The 16,487-nt window shown below is 37.9% G+C and overlaps 1 protein-coding gene across 5 annotated transcripts in view; it reads right to left on the minus strand.

Annotated features, from left to right (window-relative positions):
- WDFY3 (WD repeat and FYVE domain containing 3) overlaps positions 1-10,073 on the minus strand; it is a 245,098-nt gene extending 235,025 nt beyond the window's left edge. For 4 of the 5 annotated variants that reach the window (XM_032332772.1, XM_032332773.1, XM_032332771.1 and 1 more), the window contains exon 1: positions 9,962-10,055. The gene's annotated coding sequence lies outside the window, so the exon portion shown is untranslated. Of the gene's footprint in view, positions 1-9,961 lie in introns of all 5 variants that reach the window. The other variant, XM_032332768.1, reaches the window with a different exon arrangement.
- Between the last annotated feature and the right edge of the window lie 6,414 nt (positions 10,074-16,487).

Below are 16,487 nucleotides of genomic sequence, written 5' to 3' on the forward strand. Positions count from 1 at the left end.
AACAAATGGATTCTCTCTCCTAGCAAGTTAGAATTTACATGTGGTAGCTGTGAAAATTAGCTATGGGGGCCAAGAGCTAGATGAACTTAACACCCACAACTGACCACTGTACACTAATTAAAAAAGCAAAGAAAAGCATTTGGTCGAGAGAAACAAAAATAATATAAGCAAGTCCAGAAAAAGAAATGGAGAATGAGTACAGAAACACTCAGTTCTGTACTTCCTGTACTTGAATTGTATAATATTTAGTACCAGGATAATTGTTTGCAAAATTATTACCTTTAAAAAAAAAAAAAAAAAGGAAAAGGTTAAGGACATCTGTGTGGGTACAGAACTTTCAAAGGAAATAAATGAGTTAAAAGAAAAAACTAAAGATCAAAAATACAAATGGAATATAGCAAAGTCTGGGATTCAATTACTTTCAAATCAACAGATTCTTCCCCAAAATAAAATGTTAAACTTACAGAGGGGTCACCAGAGAAGAAAGAACAAGTCATTCTGCTCCAAGTATTTATTAGTAGATATTTTCTTGCTTTTCTCAAAAATATAATTAAATATTTGATTATATTAATATAAAGAATGTTCACAGGCTACTATCTTCAAATATAAATTCAGATATGGTACAAACACTTCATATTCTTTTAGGGAAAAGAAGTGATATCATTCCTCATGTATGATAGGCAGGATAGCAGAGCAGGTGAATGCTTGAGCCCTAGAGCTAGACTCCTAGGTTCGATTGTGGCTCTAACATTACCTAATTCTGAAACTGTGGGCGAGTTACTTCTTATGCCTGCTTTTCTCACAGCATTAAAATTAGCATAATAATAGAATTAATCTCATGGGATTGTTATGAAGAATAAATGATGTAATATATGAAAAATCTAGGAAACAGTAAATGTATACCACAATTAATATTATCACTAAATATTATTCAAAGGAAAAGGGTGGATTTCATTTATCTATATTATACAAGTGAACTCCTTGAAAGCAGACATAAGACATGAAAAACATAAAACTGATCCAAAAAAAAAAAACAGGGGAGATAAAGATAAACCCACATAAAGAATTAATTTCTGGGGCGCCTGGGTGGCTCAGTGGGTTAAGCCGCTGCCTTCGGCTCAGGTCATGATCTCAGGGTCCTGGGGGTCGAGTCCCACATCGGGCTCTCTGCTCAGCGGGGAGCCTGCTTCCTCCTCTCTCTCTCTGCTTTCCTCTCTGCCTACTTGTGATTTCTGTCTGTCAAATAAATAAATAAAATCTTTAAAAAAAAAAAAAGAATTAATTTCTATCATATAGACTCTGCACCAATAAACCAAGTTTATTGGGAACAGTTTGCCTTCTCATAATATTTTGTAAAAGCTTTCCTTCAGCAACCACTGACCGTGAAAAGAAGCCCTTATTCCTGAATGCCCACTTAGATATAGCTAAGCATCAGGATGATCTGTTGCTGGAGGAAGGTAAAAATATTTTTAAAGATTTTTTTTTAATTTTAAAAGATTTTTAAACAACCAAGTCTTAGCTCTGATCTCAAAAAATTTTGAGTTTTTAACCATGATTGGCTCTGAGATAACTTCAAAAATTCATTCTTATGGAGCTTTTTGAAACATTTTTTGGACTAGGCCATTACATAATGAAGAAAGAGCTAGAGATACTGTAATGAGAAAAACAACTCTTCCATCATGAACACAAGAGAATGTGATCTGCTTCCTACAGGATGTTCAGTAAGGCCAAAAAAGAAGAACCAAACTGAAAGGTCAAAAATTACGTCAACAGAAACCAGGAAGGAAAGGAGTAAAGGAGGAAGGGAAAGAGGGCAGACCATTATAAATTTTATCAATTCTTTGCAGGTGGAAAAAACCAAGATAGCCTAATTTTTAAAGATCGAAAATAACTTTTTTTTTAAAAGAAAAAAGAAAAAAAATTAGAAAGAATGTGTCCTTCCTTCCCTTTATGTTTTGAAATCATTCTTTAAAGGGGAACCCTCCTACACTGTTGGTGGGAATGCAAGCAGGTGCAGCCACTCTGGAAAACAGTATGGAGGTTCCTCAAAAAGCTGAAAATAGAGCTACCCTATGACCCAGCAATCATACTACTGGGCATTTACCCTAAAAATACAAATGTAGTGAGTGATCCGAAGGGGCACGTGCACCCCAATGTTTATGGTAGCAATGTCCACAATAGCCAAACTATGGAGAGAGCCTAGATGACCATCAACAGATGACTGGATAAAAAAGATATGGTGTGTATATATATATATATATATATAGTGCAATACTATGCAGCCATCAAAAAAACCCACATGAAACCTTGCCATTTGCAATAACGTGGATGGAACTAGAGGGTATTGCTAAACAAAATAAGTCAATCAGAGAAAGACATTATCATATGATCTCACTAGTATGTGGAGTTTGAGAAACAAGACAGAGGATCATAATGGAAGGGGCAGAAAAACGAACCCAGAGAGGGAGACAAACCATAAGAGATTCTTAATCTCACAAAACACACTGAGGGTCACTGGAAGGGAAGGGAAGTGGGAGGGACAGGGTGGCTGGGTGATGGGACACTGGGGAGGGTATGTGATATGGTGAGTGCTGTGAGTTGTGTAAGACTGATGATTCACAGACCTGTACCCCTAAAACAAATAATACATTGTATGTTCATTAAAAAAAATAACAGAAGAAACTGTGCAAGGTGTAGAGGGGTCGGGGGATAGGGGTAGGCTGAGTCTATGTACTATGTACTATCTGCTCAATTATGCTATAAATCTAAAACTATATTAAAAAAGGAAAAAATAAATCATTCTATAACTCACATTCTACTACAGCATATGGACATATTCACAACAATCCTTCATTCTATCAAAAAATACTGAATCTTTATTTTCCAAATATGATTCTAGACTAGGCTTTTTTTTTTTTTTTAAGATTTTATTTATTATGTATTTGACAGAGACAGACACTGGGAGAGGGAGCGCAAGCAGGGGAAGTGGGAGAGGAAGGAGCAGCAAGATGTGGGGCTCCATCCCAGGACCTTGGGATGGTGACCTGAGCCGAAGGTAGTCACATTTAACCAACTGAGCCACCCAGGTGCCTCTAAGCTTTTTTTTTTTTTTTAAAGATTTTATTTAATTATTTGAGAGATAGCACATGCATGCATGTGTGGTAAGAGTGGGGGATAGAGGGAACGAGAAATAGACTTCCCACTGAGCAGGGAGCCCAATGGGGCTGGACCCCAGGACCCTGAGATCATGACCTGAACCAGAGGAAGATGCTTAACTGAGTCCCCCCACATGCTCCTAGGCTAGGCTCTTTGAGGTTCCTCTATCACCACACAAAAGGAAGACAGTAAAACAGCTTGAGAGATTATGCTTTAGGTTTCCTCTCATTTCCTTTCCTCTTTCTATACCATTTGTTGTACAAAACTTCCAAATTACAAACTCTTAAGGAGAGTGGAGGCCTTCTTATTTTTCATTCACATAAAGCACCAAAAAAAAAAAAAAAAAAAAGTGCTCAGGCAAGGTAAAGTTGACCTCTCGCCAAATTAGGAGCAAAACATATGTGAACAGGAGACAGAAGATTTCCTCCGAAATTCCACATTTCCCTTAACTTAAGCATAGATCCTTCCTCTACAAGGAGAAGGAGTTTAGCTCTCTTAGGATGCTCCCGAGTGGCGACAGTCATCTCACAAGCAGGTTAATACACCAAACGGCAGCCTGTAGTAAACATCTTCAGAAAACTGAGACAAGGGGCAATCCAATCACAGCTAAAAAGACACATCCTTCACAAGACTGTGAAGGGTATAGGGATGCCTTCTCCCACTCCCTCCTCCCAGGACAAAACAGAACAAAAAACAGAAGGGGGTGGCTAGCAGTAAGAGTCTAAAAAGAAAACAAAAATGAAAAGTTGGGATGCCTGGGTGGCTCAGTTGGTTGAGCCTTCAGCTTGGGTCATGATCCCAGTGTCCTGGGATCAAGTCCCACATTCGGCTCCTTGCTCAGCAGGGAGCCTGCTTCTCCCTCTGCCTCTGCCTGCCACTCAGTCTGCCTGTGCTCATTCTCTCTCTCCCTGACAAAAAAATAAACAAAATCTTTAAAAAAAAGGAAAAGAAAAAAAAAGAAAGAAAGAAAGAAAGAGAAGTTGACCTCCCTGTGTTAGAGATATGTAACGCCAAAACAGCTCCTCAGACCTATAGTGAAAACAGCATACTTATTTCTTCCATTCCCTTCTTCCCCTTCCTAAGTCAATAATTTTAGCAGTGGCTCTAAACTCATCCTTTTATGCAAACTCTATTCTACTTTACAAAAATAAAGACAATAGGCTTGCTAATGAGTTGTGTAATCAACGAAACATTAAGTGCTATATGCTATCATTAGCAGGACAGCATTCTATTTATATTTTAACATTCAAAAATTCAGAGGTAAAAGTAACTTAAGGCCATTGCTTGCAACAATGAATGGCAGCTAACATAAATTTAGCTTTTATTTACAATGTGCTAGGTATACTGTTGAGGACTTTGCAAGCATATCCTCCTTTAACCCTTATGATACTTCTATCAAATACTATTAATAAACCCACTTTACAGATGAGGAAATAAGAGAAATTAAGACACGTATATACGAGGGCAAAGAGATACAAGCAACGACATCATGATCTAAACTTAGAAATATGGGTAAGTTTGGTACCTTCACCAAAATAGCAATTTTCACTCATCCCTGCTTTTAAACTTTATACAATTTTTTAAATCATAGTATCAATGAAGATCAATACATAATTTGTCCTCAAAACAACAGCCAAATAAGGGATACTCAGGGTCAAAAATAACTCAAAGACAAAGTCAGAGAAACCTCTAGCTCTAGTCAATAACCAAAAGTCTGCTGGCAGGGGGGAATCACAAAAGGGGATAAAGTGTGATGAAAATTATTTATACTTTTAAGTTCCAAACTTTAGGTATCATTTCTTGAAATAGGAGAACTGAATTAAAACTTAAAATCCCAATACCCTAATTAGTGCTATTTTACTTTTCAACTTGTATTTTTTTCTGATTATAAAAACTTTTAAAACTTTGTACTTTAAAAGCTTCACATTAAATATACCTGTACTTTTCATACTGTATTGAGTACCATTTCTTGAACTTTTTTAACTCTTTCACAATATATCTTTCTAGATAGAATGCATTCTATATAAACTTTGATTTCTGGGTGATATTTTTTTAAACCGTAAAATACTCAACACTATTTTCTTCAGAGAGTCTAAAGTCCCAAATCTAGTCATAAATCTACTCCCAGAAATTTTCATAATAAAAAGACAAATTATACACAAAACTCGCAGTTCAATATCCTGTTAACAAAGAAACCTAAGAGCGTAAGTTTAAAACTTCCTCTCTATCTCAGCGCACCTGGGTGGTTCAGTGGGTTAAGCATCTGCCTTCAGCTCAGATCATGATCCCAGGGTTGCAGGATCGAGCCCCATGTCAAGTTTCCTGCTTGGTGTGGAGACAACTTCTGCCTCTTCCCTGGCCCATGCTGTCTAGTGCGTGCTCTCTTTCTCTCTTGAACAAATAAAATCTTTAAAAATAAATAAATAAAACTTCCTCTCTGTCATAATCAATGCAGCTGAGCTTTCTTTCTAAGAAAAAAAATTATCATTTGCTCAAAAATAAGAATGCATTTCCCAATCCACTGTACGTATCAAAAGAAAGTCTTCAATTTAAAATTCTGTATGGTCCCTGTTAAATCACACCCCGCTAACAAGTAAAAACAGATATCACATAAAAATTCTATTGAATTCATACTCATTTTACTTTTGTACAGCATGAAATGACTTAAACTTCCAAATCTAGTGTGGATTAAAAATAATATACCATACTGCCTTCCAAAACAAAGATTACAAAAATGAACCCATAAGCATATTTCCCAAGTATGCCCCCATCAGTGTAAATATTAAGAACCACTAGCTGGTAGACAGTGCAGGCATGACTGGGCCACTACATTCTGTATAAGTAATTATGATTATAATTTCCCAATATGGTGTATTAAATATCCTCACAAATGTCTGACAATTTCTACCAACTTAAAATGTAACTTAGTTGTAAAAAGCCACTGTAGTAAAGCTGATAAAATTAAAGTAATCTTACTAATGACCTCTTATTCTTCAATCTTTTTAGAGAAATAAGATTTGGCCTTTGGATATTTTATGAGAAATAACAGTTTAACAACTCAGCAAAGTGAAAAGTCAGGTACTGTGTGAGGATTTCTACAAAGGACCAAAAAATAACTGATTTAATGAACTGAAACAAAATAAACACCACTTTGCTTTAAAAAAAAAAAGGGAAATTGAAGATAAAAGTTATGTTTCTTCTTCTTTTTTTTTTTTTTGTAAGAGTAAGGAGGTACTTTCTTCTTACAAAGTCATGGCATACGAGTATTAACTTCTGTTTACAGTTGAAGACTAGGCATGCCTAGCTAGCTCAGTTAGTGGAACATGTGACTACTGATCTTGGGAGTCATGAGTTCGAGCCCCATAATGGGAGTACAGATTACTTAAAAAAAAAAAAGTTGAAGACTTAAGCTTTCTGAATAATATCAAATAACTTAGGTATTCTTCCACCTAGCATATTTTCTTCTTCCCTCATTTTTATGTACTATTGTAGGGAACTTCAGAGATGCTTCCCAATAACCCCACCTCTTAGTATACACAGCCTTATATAATCCTCTCTCCTGAGATGGGCTAGACCTAATGACTCACTTTTGTTTTGCTTTGTTTTTTAAGATTTTTTTTTTAAAGATTTTATTTATTTATCTGAGAAAGAACACATGGAAGCAGCGGGAGGAGTAGAGGGAGATGGACAAAGCAAAATCTGTGCTGAGTACGGAACATGACATAGGGCTTGATTCCATGACCCAGAGATCATGATCTGGGCCAAAACCAAGAGTCAGAGGCTTAACTAACTGAGCCACCCAAGGGCCTCAGTGACTCACTCTCAATGAAGAGAAAAGGGAATAATGGGTTACCACTTCCATGATTACATTACAAAACAAAAGGTTCATATGGAACATTTATAAAGGAACATTAGTAGGTTACTGGCAAACAGCCAATATGAGGAACTGGGGCCCTCAGCCCAACAATCACTTGAGTGAATTAGAGACAGATCCTTCCCCAGAGCCCTCAGATGAAACCAAAACCCTGTGGACATGCTGAATGCAGCTCTGTGAGGGACCTGAACCAGAGGAATCAGTTTAGATTCTTAACAGACAAAAGCTATAACATAACATTTGTTGTCCTAAGTCACGAAGTTTTGATGTAATTTGTTATGTAGTGCTATGGGTTGAAATGTGTACCTCTGAAAATTCCTATGTTGAAGTCCTCATCCTCAGTACTTCAGAATGTAACCTTTTTTGGAGACAGGTTTTACAGAGGTAATCAAGTTAAACTGAGGTCATTAGGATGGGCCCTAATCCAACATGAACTGGTATCCTTATAAAAAGGGGAAATTTGGACACAGAGAAAGACACACAGAGAAGGATGATGATATAAAGTGACACAGAAAAGAAAGAGGCCTGGAATAGAGCCTTCCCTCAAGGACCTCGGAAGGAACCTCTCTTGCTGCCACCTTGATTTCAGATTCTTGGCTTCCAGACCATAAGACTAAAAATAGTTTCTGTTTAAGCCACCCAGTTAGTAGTAATTTGTTATAGCAGCTCTAACATATTAATACATATGGCCAGAGAGAACAAATACATATACTTGATTCAAAGCAACTTTTATTGGCAGTACCAAAATTAGCCTTTATGCAGAGCTCAAGTGGATGGCCAAAGCTTTCAAGTCTTAATTCTGAAAAAAGACATTAACAGTATCAGAATAATCTTAGACCACAGAGTTTTTTTTAAAGTCAGCTGGGACTTCAGCAATCATATAATCTAATCCACTCATTTCAATAATTGAGGATACTGATGTGGTAGGAGCTGTTTAGGACACTTAACATACAGTAATTCCACACAAGAAACTTGAGGTATCAACATCATCAATTCCAATATTAAGATGAAGAAACTGATGTCTAGAAGTTAAGGTAACATAATTGGTGACTGGCCTGGATTTAGTAAACTGAGGTACACAGAGTATAAAGAATTTAAGCAAAATCATAGTAGCTGAGCTTAGATTAAACCTAATGGTCCTTTCTCTTACCTTCACATCTTTTTTTCAGGAAGTTAAGTAGAAAAGCTTTTCTTCTATTTGCTATATTCAATTTTATAATGTGGCTACCTTAGAAATATTTGTATGATTATCTATCCGCCCTTCTCTGACTATACAAACACCGTTGCTCCTTCTCTCCCACTCCCTAAACCCTAAAACACTGCCTTTCAATCCCTGATGCTTTTCTCTCAGCTACGTTAATCACTGTTATATATTGGAAGTCAAGGTTTCACTTCTACACAGTTTGGGAAATACAACTTTAGGTTAATGTTTGATCCCAATTACAATATAAACACACCTGGAAGGGGTAACACTCTATTATGAGTCATCTGCATTTTAGGAGGAATAAATCAGATCCTTTTTCAGAGAATAGGATTTAAAACAAATATGTCAAGAAAGTCATTGCCAAGTTTTAAAATGATCAAGGTACAACATATTCTGGGGTACCCTACTTAAGAATCAAGAGTCTAAGACCTAGGCAATGGTTCCAGAGTACTTCTCCTGGGAGAGGGCCTTCCAGCATGTGGGCAAAACCTTCAATCAGGGCAAGATCTTTAAGTGAACATCTCTAGCCATTGCCTAGCTGCCTATACCTGCCCTTCAGGGAGATGGGGGTCATTAAAGGAAACCGAACACTGGGGGGGAAAAAAAAGAATCAGTCTGTTTTGGGAAATAATTAAGCGTCAGCCTTTCTCTGGAGTCTGAACTACAGGACAAAGAGTGAGGAAAGTGGTGACAACTTTTTTCCCATGACAAAGAAGAGAAAATGAAGAAAGCCAGTTCTCCAAAGACAGTGGGACAGACACACAGGAGAGGCACTCACTGACAGCATGAGGAAAACCTGACTGCATTTGGTTCCTGGGTTCTTCTTGTACATCTTTGCTGCATTTGCCTGTCCCTGGATCTTCTGGTGTCCCCTGGGATATACACCCAAACATCTGATAACTCCCCTTTTTTGCTTAATCTATTTGAATTGTAACAAGTACAATCAATAGAGAACAAACATGGTCAAACAGGTACCCTTTCTAAAACTGAAGAATGTTACTGAAGGACTAACAACCTCATGCTTTTTAGTAACAATAAAGCCTAGTAAAAAACTAAAAAAAAACTAAAGCAGTGGTACTCTCAAGTGCCTCACAACATAGCTCACCACTTAAACTAGTCATTCATAGGAATTACAACAGAACAGATAGTAACAGTTCCAAAGCCTACACTTACAGCTAGATTTTTCCAGGAAAAAAAAAATGATGTTTTAAACACCATGATTTGGGCGCCTGGGTGGCTCAGTGGGTTAAGCCGCTGCCTTCGGCTCAGGTCATGATCTCAGGGTCCTGGGATCGAGTCCCGCATCGGGCTCTCTGCTCAGCGGGGAGCCTGTTTCCTCCTCTCTCTCTCTCTGCCTGCCTCTCTGCCTACTTGTGATCTCTCTCTGTCAAATAAATAAATAAAATCTTTAAAAAAAAAATAATAAACACCCTGATTTTATTCTATGTAGGTACCTACAATAAAAATAATAATGTTTTAAAGCCAACATTGAAACTGAAGATTATTTGTTCTAACATATCGCTTTTTTTGGTGCAGAAAACTATAAGCCATTCAGGAAAGCAGGTGTGCCTAAGCTTACCCAGCCATTAATGGTAAAGAAGGACTGAAACCCAGCTCTTCTGAGTCAGAGTTCAGTGGTCTTGCTACAGTGCAATGATGTGAGAAAGACTATCACGATTCTTGCTCCTGGCACCTTGTTTGACAGATAAAACAATCATAAAACTGACCTGATTCTCTGTTCTGGGCTGGCATGAACCTGCGTAGAAACAATAGGAGTGGCAGGCACTTTCTTCCTGAAGCAGACGTGGAGAAGTATTATACCTGTGATGAAAGGAAAAAGAAAACCCAGTTTATTTTCAGAGCATGTTTTGGCATAATAAGTCATTCTGTTTTCTACTGATTCCTTCTTTATCTTATTTGTTGGCAACAGTTTAACAGCAGAACACATGACAATGATTTATTTAAGACAGATAAAATCTGCTATCTAAAATCCATAAAGAATATCGAGTCATTTAAATTTGGTCTCTATAAACCATCTGGTTCGGCTTCTTCGCTTTACCGAGACCAGGAAAAGTTATGCAAAGAATCAATGACAACTCAAGTTACTTAGTGGCAGAGCCAGGTTCAGAATCTAATTCTTCCCATATCCAGTCCAGTATTCATTTGTATAACACAGATCACACTGTCTCTTTTTGGGAAACCAACTATGAGCAAAAAAAGCTTAAGATTCATTTTAGTTTTCTAGCTATATTTGTCATGTATCTAAAGGTAAATGTCATTTGTTTTAAGTTAAAATCAGAAAACAATGCTTCCTCACTGAATAGTTATAACCCAACCTTGAGTTACTTAGCATGTCTTATACAGGATATTTAAATGTTTGTTTTATTTGGGACACGATGGTCCATCAGCAGAGCATGCAACACTTGATCTCGGAGTTGTGAGTTCAAGCCCCATCATGGTTTAAAAAAAAAAAAAAAAGTTTTGAAAACAACGTTTATTTTATTTACCATTCAGTATTTCAATATGAAAACACCAGTATATGAATATGAGATCTAGATTCTGGTCTTGCCTAACTCTGTACTCAACAAGTTCTATGATCTTAATCAATTACTTCCTTGGTCCCAAAGTGCCTTTATTCAAAAATGAGGAGCCTGGAATAATTCCCATAAGGCTTCTAACTATAAAACAATATACCTGAAAACAACTTCCTCTTTTAGCAACATTCTGTTTTTCTGATCAACTATTTGTTTATGTCATGTATTTGTTAATCTCTCTGATCATGCTAATAACAGTTAAAACATAATCAGAAATATTACCTTCAAAGGGCACCTGGTTGGCTCAGTCAGTAGAGCATGTGACTTTTGATATCGGGTTGAGTTCAAGCCCCGTAATGGGTGTAAAGATTACTTTAAAAAAATAGTTAAAAGAGAGTTCTACTTTATTTTTTTGAAATATTCTATTTATTTATTTGAGAGAGACAGAGATAGTGAGAGAGAGCACCAATGGAAAGGAAGGGGAAAAGCAGACTCCCCACTGAGCAGGATGCAGTACTCAACCCCAGGACACCAGGATCTTGACCTGAGCCAAAGGCAGACACTTAACTGACTGAGCCACCCAGGAGCCCCCAAGAGTTTTACTTTAAAAAAAAAAAAAAAAAAAAAGGAAAAGAAATACTTCCTTCAAATACTGTTAATTATCATTCAAAAGCCTACAAACAATAACCTAGTTTTATGGTCTATCTGGAGATGGAAAGAAAAGTATTTTTCAAAATGTACCTCTTAGGTAGTTTTAAAGAAAAATCCTGAATTATTATCCCAAATCATTCAGGTGGTTATTCACCCAACAAGTTGCTACTAAGTGATCTGACAGATGGCAGACACAGGCTTAATCAGATAAAACACTTTAAAACAAGATACCTCTAGTGAAAAACTGAGTGACCTTAAGAATTCAAGTGGCTCTTAAGGGAATAAGCAAAAGAGATGACACGTCTCCTAATGTGTGACTTCAGAATATGGCTTCCCTATATTTTAACTTCTTGTTACATACAACAGTCACTTATAAAATGTTTTAAATTCAAAGAAAAAGAGTGAACACCCAGATACCTACCACCCAACTCAAGGACCTAAATAGAATTTACTGGTCACGTTTTCCTGACTTGCTCGCCCCTCCCATGCCCCACCACTCTCATCCCTTCTGCCTACAGTCACTGCTATGCAGTCCTCTGTGTTTATCATTACTTGGTTTTTTAAAAAGTGTATCACAGTGTTGCAGGGCGTGGCTGGGTGGCTCTTGGCTTCGGCTCTGGTCATGTTCTTATAGTAGGGAAATCAGGCCCTGCACCTGGCTATGTGCTCAGTTGGCTTCAGATTCTTTCTCCTGCCCTTTCTTGCCCCTCCCCACAGGCACTCCCTCTCTCTCAAATCAACAAAATCTTTAAAAAAAAAAAAAAAAAAAGTTTATCACAGGGATACCTGGGTGGCTCAGTCGGTTAAGTGGCTGCCTTAGCTCAAGGCGTGATCCCAAAATTCTGGATCAAGTCCCAACTGGGCTCCTTGCTCAGTGGAGAGTCTGCTCCTCCCTCTGCCTGCTGCTCCCCCTGTTTGTGCATAGGCTCTCTTGCTCGCTCTCTCTCAAATAAATAAATAAAATCTTAAATAGTTTTTATCACATACATACATATCCCTCAACAACATAGTGTTTCATTTTATTTGCTTTTGAATTCTGTGGAAAGGATATTAAACAGCTCCCATCTTCTAGGGTTTGAGACTTTTTATTCAATATTATGTTTTAAAAATTCATCCATGTTGTTGGCATTAGTTGTAGCTCGTACCTTTTCACTGAAAAATAATTCTACATATGATATATGCAGATATATATACACGCAGGTATATGATAAATATAGCATAATTATCCATTTTCCTTACAATAGTATCTTATTTTACCCCCAGGTTTTTTTTTCTATTATAAGCATTTCTGTTATAAAAGTTCTCATACACAAGTCCTATGCTCCATGTGCCAAAGTTTCTCTTATGTTTATGCCCAGGAGTTGAGAAATATGCATACATTCAATTTTTCATGATGATGCCAATTTTTATTTTCCCCAACTTATAATCCCATCAGCAACTACCCATTCATACTGAACTACCTGTTTTATTGAACCACATCCAATATTTAGTAATGCTAACTTAATCTGAGGTTATAAAATGGCATCGAACTGTGGTCAAACTTTGCTTTTTCCTGTTGATTAAAGATACTGAACATTTCTTCAGATTTATTGGCTAACTCATGTTTCCTCTTTTATGAAATGCCTATTCACATATTTTGCCACTTCCTCTCAGTTGTTTGTTCCCATTTATTGTTTCATAGAAATTTTAGTATTTTAGATGATTATTTGGTTTTACCCATTTTGAACTACTAGTACAAGCAAGTGTTGAGATAAAGAAGCAGAAAGAGGGACGCCTGGGTGGCTCAGTGGGTTAAAGCCTCTGCCTTCAGCTCAGGTCATGATCCCAGGACCCTGGGATCAAGCCCCACATTGGGCTCTTTGCTCCGAGGGGAACCTGCTTCCTCCTCTCTCTCTGCCTGCCTCTCTGCCTACTTGTGATATCTGTCTGTCAAATAAATAAATAAAATCTTTAAAAAAAAAAAAAAAGCAGCAGCAGCAGCAGCAAAAACAGAACAGTAGGAGGCCAGACAGAATGGGTAACAGCGAACTACAGGACCAAATGTTTTTGTATATTAATGCAATCTACAGATGTCTTAAAATACCAGAAATCTAGAATATTACATAACCCTGTTTTACAATCCTTTATTTTTTTTTTAAAGATTTTATTTATTTATTTAGTGACAGAGAAAGAGAGACAGCCAGAGAGGGAACACAAGCAGGGGGAGTGAGAGAGGGAGAAACAGGCTTCCTGCCAGCGCGGAGCCAAATGCAGGACTGGATCCCAGGACCTCGGGATCACGACCCAGGATCATGACCCGAGCGGAAGGCAGATGCTTTAACGACTGAGCCACCCAGGCACCCCTACAATCCTTTATTTTAATACAAACTCAGCCAAGGACAAATGCATTGACATGATTTCAATACATTCTAATTGCAATATGCAATATAAACTCAAGCAGCAGCTTTATACAAAACACAATTTAAGTCACACTTTAGACAGAGTTCTCATTTTGACCCTGACATTTTACATATTTTTATTTCCTGCTTTGATTGTCTCCGATTTAGAGTAAGTCAGTTATTTATCAAAGAGGTGAGTTTGAATGTATGAATATGCACACAGGTATAAAAACTGAATTTCAAAAATTTATAAATTAGAAGACAACAGAGATCCTGATTCCAAACTAGGCTAGACAATTAGCTGTACCTCTATAAGGGCCTATTCAGCCAGAGCAGCCCCACCCAGGTTGAACTGCCATTTTGCTGTAAAGTTTAAATTGACCTTGGGCCGCCCCCCCCACCCCCACCCCCACCCCCGCCCCCAGGGGAGCTTATTTAAAATCAAGTCCAGGAAACCAGTCCCAGGTAACAAAGTCCAAATACAAGGGTTGGTCAGGCCAGGTGGAGGTATTCAATCAGTGGAGGCACATACTGTCTCCTAGCTACCAAGGAGTATGGGCCCCGCCCTTTGGGCACATTTTGGGGTGCCAATTTTGAACTAGGTGATAGGCTGGTTCAAATGTCTACTAGGGTAAATTGTAATTCAATTGGTCGCCTAGCATCACTGTGGCGTTTCCTGTGTGTTACAATCTCATTGGCCACCTGTGTGTGGCCAGGCCCAACCACATGGCCTTTGCTCTATAAAAGTTAGTCTGGAAAGCAGGGAGGGGTCATCCTCTCTGCAGGGGCGCCCCGACTGGTCTCTTTGATGGTCGGTCTGATTCCTGATGCTTGATGTGACCTCTGCTTTCTAACAGTCTCGCTCCTTTAATCACCCATTATTGGGGTACCCAATTTTGGAGGTCCCAACACCTCTTTGGCCTAAATATGTCTTTTCTCTTATATCTAACACGAAAATTCTAAGGATCTTAAAATCATACTCCTTGGCTTGAATATCAGTAAGAAAAAAAAATCCGAGATAGCCCCAGAAGGGTTTTAGGAATCTGTTCCTAAGTGTTATATAAATCAGACAGACTAAAGACTAACAAAAAGCTGAATGTCTGAAAAAAGTTTTATCAAGCAAGGCTATAGCCCTCCTATACCTTCTCAGGCCTCCTGATAGATCACCTGATAAACCACATCATACAGGAAAAAAAACAAAAAATCAAAAGGCACATAAAATCTGAATTACTCTACATGCTGGCCTTGATTCCTACATAAACAATCAGAAAAGAACTTCCAGAACCACACTTACGCACTTCTACTATGCTTGAACTTTCTGGGTCAAAGTCTATCTAGCTCCTCCACTTTGATACTAGATATCATGCCCCTACCTTTGAAGGCCTACTTCTCTCTCCTATATCATCAACTTCCTAGTTTCCTCCTCCAGAAAGAGCAAACCATTAGTACATACATATATTTCCAATCATTAGAAAACAAACAATAATAACAAACCTTTTGAAACAAACACCACTCTAGGTTATGCCAATTTTTCTGATTGCCTTTTCGCAAAAGGTCACAAAAGAGTTGTCCTCACCCTCTGTCTTCAAGATTCTTCAATTCAAATTGAACACATTCCAGTTAGACTTTTGCTTCCTAATATGCCACTGAACTTGAAGGCCACTGATTACCTACATATTGTTAAATCCAAAGGCCAGTCAGTTCTCAACTTACTTGATCTATCCGTAGCAACTGGCAGGACTCACCAAGCCCTGATATACCTTCTTTACCTGGTTTCCAAAACAAAGACTCTCCTGGTTTCCCCTGGTTTCATCCTATCTCACTGGCCACTCCTCACCTCCGCTGCTTGTTTTTCCTCTTCACACTCATCACTAAATTTCTTACCTCTCTCCACCCTATTAGCAAACTGTACTGACTCTTGTCTTCAAAATGCATCCAGAATCTGACCACTTCTCAAAATCTAAAGACCCTGACCAGAGTAACTATAATCTCTCTTGGATTTTTTCCATAGTTTAGTAACTGGCTTCACAACTTCTACCCATGCCCTACTTCAATCTCTTCTCATCAAAGCAGTCAGTGATCCTGATAATCTTACATAATTCATATAATGTAACTTCTATACCCCAAATTTCCTAATGGCTTCTCACAGCAGAGAAAATGCCAAAATCTTTAAAACACTGTATAAGAACCTACATAATTTGGCCCCATTACCTCTGACCTCTTTTCCTACTGACCTCCTTGCTATATTCCTTATTCATGCTAAGCATACTCTTATCTCAGAGCCTTAACATTTGCTATTCTCTCTGCCTTAGAGGCTTTTCCAGATTATCTCTGCATGCCTCAGGCCTGCACTATCTTGTGATCTCTGCCCAAATGTCTCCTGGGCTAAGTCTTCCCTGGCTACTCTACTTAAAACCATAAAGTTTTGCTCCTAAGATCCCTCCCTAATCCGTCTCTCTGGTTTATTTTTCTTCAGCGTTACTAACATACATTTATCTCACTTCTATTCTTGTTTGCTTATATCCTCCCACAAAACATAAAATCCGCAGGGCAAGAGCTTTGTTTGGTTTGGTGCTATATCTTCAATGCCTAGAAAGGGTTATGGCACACAGGAGGTATTCAGTTAACGTTGTTTTTTTTTTTTTTTTTTTAAGATTTTATTTATTTATTTGACTGACAGAGATCACAAG

Source organism: Mustela erminea, chromosome 2 (genome assembly GCF_009829155.1).
Source record: "Mustela erminea isolate mMusErm1 chromosome 2, mMusErm1.Pri, whole genome shotgun sequence".
Lineage (NCBI taxonomy): Eukaryota > Metazoa > Chordata > Mammalia > Carnivora > Mustelidae > Mustela > Mustela erminea.